Raw genomic sequence first — 6,000 nt, forward strand, 5'->3', positions numbered from 1 at the left:
AAATACACCTTGGGCCTTTTCCAAATGAGTCTACAAAGCATGAAATACAAGATTTAATCATCAACGTCCCAATGTTCCAATTACTAAGGTACACAGACTAGAACGATTGGTCTCTACACGCCAACTATACAAAATAATTGACTTCAAAATTCCCTACATTTGTGGGAAACTATTCTAAGGAGGCTTGTACAGTACATTGCAGTATCCTTTCCCATGACTGCAGTCGATGCTTCCATTTCCAGGTAAGGTACCTGTGTCAGACTTTGGCTAGAATGAAGCCTACTGTATACATCCAAATGTAGAGGATTACCACATTGCTTATCCAGTTGGGGAAATTTAACTGCAGAAACGCTGATCCAGTTAGCAGTATACAATTTACATTGAATGGAGTTTACTCTTATTTCAGCCCCTTCAGGTTAAGAACAGAGGCTTGTAGCTCAAAAGAATTCAGTAACAACGTGAAAGATCTATACTGAAAAACTTTCTGTTGAAGCCGGGAGTAAAAAAAAAACCGTCTATGGTATTTCACTACAGGAAAAAGCGTATATACACCAGGGCTGCCCAACCCTGATCCTGGAGATATACCGTCCTATTGGTTGTCATTTCTATTCCAATTTGGCACACCTGATTTGACTAATTAGGAGCTCAACAAGTACTCTAGCTATTGAATGAGGCATGCTTTGCTCGGGTTGGACAGAAAGCCTACAGGACCTAGATCTCCAGGAACAGGGTTGGGCAGCCCTGGCATACACAGAACAACAGCACAGTTACTTATAAAGGCAATCACACAGCTCTTTCTGGGAAAGTCTAAATTAACATGTTTACTGTGGCTTAAGGCATCTCTCCCGCAGCATACAATGCCATTGATCAAAGGACGAATCAATACAAATATCTAGTTGGCTTGCTTAGCGGGAGATAAACTCAGTTTTTACATCATCTCTCCGCCAGATGGTTTTAAGTTTCCACAGATCAAAAAAACAAGTCTTCTTTGAATTGAAGTACGGATTCCTGCAAGCTTCCATCCGTGAGCCTCCGATTTCTGATTTTGTGTCTCTCCACACTGCCTCTTCTACATGCTAGTAGGCTTCCATGCTTCTTTGTTTGTGTTACCGGATGCCAGTTCATTAGATTGCAGAAGCACAGCAGTGGTTAGAGTGTAATACAAGATGCTGACATCTCAGTAATGTTATAGATAAAAATTACCCAGAGCAGCCTTTTTGGCTGGACCGCAACAGCGGGGCCAGCCCTACAAACCCGAATGTCTGTGAATGACTGACTGACTGAGTGAGTGAGTCATGAAGTTACATCATTGGCCGGCCGGATCACGTGTGTTAGGTCCAGCCATATACTAGGTTTTAGGGGAGGGTCGGGGAAGCAATGGAAGACAGTGCCCGCGTGCATGCTACTAAAAGTTTGTTAGTAAAAGCTTTTTGAGAGTATGAATAATTACTTTTCTTTGGCATGGATACATTTGAAGACAATATCGGGTGAGTTCGTTTTGAATCAGTCATTATGCTGAGAAATAGCTAAACCATTCCTGATAGCGCTTCAGTTTCTCTGCAAACGCGCAAAAACACGCTATAAAACAATGCCAGTAAATATATATATATATATATATATATATATATATAGTCTGCTTTGTTCCGTTGCTACCATAATATAACAAACTTTCTTGTGTCAGCAGCTGCAGTTTCTCGCTGCAATTACTAATATTGCACAAAAGACGCAATTTATGCTGTAGTCTGCCAATGTCTAAATAAATAATGATACTCCACGCTAGAAAACACGCTGGTATAATAAAACAATGACGGTAAATATACACTCACCGGTCACTTTATTAGGTACACCTTGCTAGTACCGGGTTGGTCTGCTGCTGTAGCCCATCTGCTTCCAGGTTCGACGTGTTGTGCGTTCAGAGATGCCCCTTTGCATACCTTGGTTGTAACGAGTGGCTATTTGAGTTAGTGTTGCCTTTCTATCAGCTCGAACCAGTCTGGCCATTCTCCTCTGACCTCTGCCATCAACAAGGCATTTTCGCCCAAAGAACTGCCGCACACTGGATATTTTCTCTTTTTCGGACCATTCTCTGTAAACCCTAGATATGGTTATGCGTGAAAATCCCAGTAGATCAGCAGTTTCTGAAACACTCAAACCGGCCCGTCTGGCACCAACAACCATGCCACGTTCAAATTCGCTTAGATCACCTTTCTTCCCCATTCTGATGCTTGGTTTGAACGTGAGCAGATCGTCTTGATCATGTCTACATCCCTAAATGCATTGAGTTGCTGCCACGTGATTGGCTGATTAGATATTTGCGTGAACGAGCAGTTGAACAGGTGTACCTAATAAATGGTGTATAGTCCGCTTCGTTCCGTTGCTACCATAATATAACAAACTTTCTTGTGTCTACAGCTGCAGTTTCTCGCTGCAATTACTAATATACAAAAGACGCAATTTATGCTGTAGTCTGCCAATGTCTAAATAAATAATACGGTACTCCGCGCGCAGTAGCAGCGATGGAGAGTTGATATTTCGTTTTTTCTCTATGTCGTATTTATTATTTGAAATATGTATTATTATTCTATATGTCTCTGAGGCACTCTGAAATGTTCATTCTCTGCTAAACGCAATAGCTTGGAATATGTGTCCTTTTTCGAGCCCTACAGACTCGAAAGTCTGTGACTGAGTGATGAAGTTACACGGTTGGTCGGCCGGATGACGTGTGTTAGGTCCAGCGATATACTAGGTATTGACCTGGTCTTGTTCTCCCCCACGTTGGGAAGTTACTTTGCCTAGAAATGTGTCCCTATCTCAAAGACACAGAAAATTCCATCAAATCAAAATTTGGGTCCTCAGAACTGAACCACTCGGAAATTAGCACAGGAGATTCCACAGCTCGACAGGCACTTCATTGAACACTGAGCACGCTCCCAAAGATTTCACTCTTTACCTATCGAGCACAAAACGGGGTTTCCATGTCGCACCTGAGTAGGCGCGTTATGCCATATAATCCTGCACAGCCCTTACAGTCACAGGCGGTGGGTCGTCAACATTTTCAAAGTTGACACAGGTGAGTGTGGGCGTTCAGCTTAAGAAACATTCCGGGTTGATCTGCGACAGACAGATGGATGCGCGCAATTGCACAGACCATTTTTTAATCAATGGAAATTGTGTTCTAAAATAACCCATTTCACGCAGTGCCGATGCTGCCGTTATGTATATTCTCGGAGTTAGTATTGACAACACATAAATGTACAGAGGCTTTCGAAATGATGCAGGCCCTTGATAGAGATTAACGAAGGCAAAATGTACATCACTAGCTCAAAAACAACCAAGTCGATACTCTCAAATTGGTTTTGCACGCGCGCGCACACACACACACACACACTTTTATTTGTGGCCCATGGGCTCCACATTCTTCATATATGAGCAAATTTATGTAACATCAATCACCACATTATCTTTATGTGGAAGAACACACAAAGAAGCAGCTGATCACCAGTCCTACCAAAGGGGAGGAGGGGAATAATAGTAGTAATAATAATAATAATAATAATAATAATAATAATAAGTTTCTCATGACACAAATTCTTTTTCTGTTTTTTTTTTTCATATGACGGATTCAGGTAATTATATCACAAAACAGGTTGTTTTGATCCTGGATGCTAATTAGCGAAACGGTTCCACAGTGATTATAAATCAGATACAACAACAGATATTCAAACAGCCTGTTTGTAAACAGTATCACTCTACGCACAAACCGTTACTTACAAGCACTGAATAATATTACAAAAATGATATTGTGCCATCCGTTCATTGTTTCTATACGTTGTAGCATTTTTATAAAAGCAATACTGCACTCGACGCTCTGCTGTATCGTGAACAGTCATGGTTACAGGGAGCTGCGGGCACTTCGCATCCCGTTGTGCTTAACAACTCCCCAGTAGCCGTGAACGCATCCACGAAACAGCATTGCCTCCCATGCCGCATTGCCGAACCACTTTGTGCAGACGCTATATCTGACCATTTAGGGGGTGTTCTATTTAAGGCTTCATAACTCCAGGTGCGAGCGTCCCACAGACTTGGAAAATTGCTTAATGAAAGCAACACGCATGTATCATTTACAATACTAACTTAGATGAGATCATATTCATGATTTAGGTAGAAGTAAAATGCCACAAATGCAATTATACTGCATGACCAAAAGTATGTGGACACCCTTTCTACTTAGTTTATTTGGCTATTTCAGCCACACCCATTGCTAACAGGTGCATGAAATCAAGCATACAGCCAAATGATAAACAATGGCATTAGTAGGAGTCGTACCAAAGAGCTCAGTAACTTTCAACGTGATACTGTCATAGGATGCCACCATTCCAACAAGTCAGTTGCTAGAGCTGCCCTGGTGCCCTGGTTGGTGGTGATGAACTTGACTGGCCGGCACATACAACACCTTTGGGATCAATTGGAACGCCACCTGCGAGACAGGCCTAATCACCCATCATCAGTGCTTGACCCCACTAATGCTCTTGTGGCTGAATAGAATTAAAACCCCCCATAGCCATGTTCTAAAATCTTAACTCATTATTAATGTACATGGTTTTGAAGATGTTCAACAAGCACATATGGGTGTGATGTTCGGGTGTCCGTCCACATACTTTTGGGCATGTAGGGTATCTTGGTGAAAATGCAAAAATGAAGTTGTTTTCCGTCAGTTTGAAATTAAATACTGGGAGATTACATATATAAAACAGGTAAAACGATACGTCCTGGATCATAAACATAAACTTGACCACGTGTGCAAAATCTGAAGATGATATGCAGAACTACTAAAGATCTATGAAGCAAGAAATAAGTAGTGTACCCTGGTGTCCCAAAATGTTGCATTGCTTTAAATCATAAGTCAAATATTTCACAACAAATCAACAGTTCTGGGTCATGAAACTCACTTTTGGATCATTTTCTAGTGGTAATTAGAAAATCAGTATAGGAGTCTAAGATATCTAAGGTTCCAAAAACCTATCCTAAAATGAATAAAATTATTTTTGTCCATTATAAAGCATAAAAATGTGCCCCTGATTATGGTTTTAGATTGAACATTGATATCACATTGAAAAAATAATGCAAAAACACGGTGTTTTTACAGTGTGCAACATTTTGTTGCATGGGGATGGAATATTTTACAAATGTTACTATTTATGGCCACTCAAAGGGAAATTTGATGTTCATCTAGCACATATCAGCATTCAGCAAATATGAATGAGTATTTCCCATGCCCTAAGTGACAAGTATAGCCCATGGAGATACAAATACCCTGTATTACACACAAAAAGTGCAATAAAATAATATTCCAGCGTCAGAAAAATGTTGAGGTTCTTGCTTCATGGTAAACAAACAAACAAAAAAAAAAACATAAGACTGAGCCACCTATAAATGTTCACACTTTTTACAGTATATGCCCACATTGAGAATCTTTCGAGAGGTTTGCACTATTCTCTATTTCATTGAGTGGTATGAATTAACAAACAAAACTAAATTAACTAACAAAACAGACCACTACAAGCCACTATGCTAACACTGCCCAGGGTATGCTAACAAGGCCCCTATACTAACAGCTCTTTTGACCTCAATACAAATATGCTGAGCATTATTAGCAAAGGCTAAAGCTGATTTCACGTGACAAGCATCAAAACACTCGTGGCGTCAGATCATTAAATTCCTACGGAGTGTTGATGCCCCACTTGTAGCAATGCTAAGCCTGGCGTAGCACACAGCTCAAAATAATGTCAAGCTGCGATCCTCAAAAAGTTCAAATAGTCTGAAATTTGACCTTGTTTGAAGCTGGCCTTTCATAGCGCGTTCAATCACATCACAGCTTTTTACGAAACAGGCAGATGTAAACATTTAAAAACACTTTGAGATAAAACCAGGATTTTGGTTCTCACAAGCAAATTAGCTTTATACAGCAGATGACCTACTACTATCATGGCTTGTTAGTTT

This window comes from Anguilla anguilla, chromosome 12 (assembly GCF_013347855.1).
Source record: "Anguilla anguilla isolate fAngAng1 chromosome 12, fAngAng1.pri, whole genome shotgun sequence".
In the NCBI taxonomy this organism is placed as follows: domain Eukaryota; kingdom Metazoa; phylum Chordata; class Actinopteri; order Anguilliformes; family Anguillidae; genus Anguilla; species Anguilla anguilla.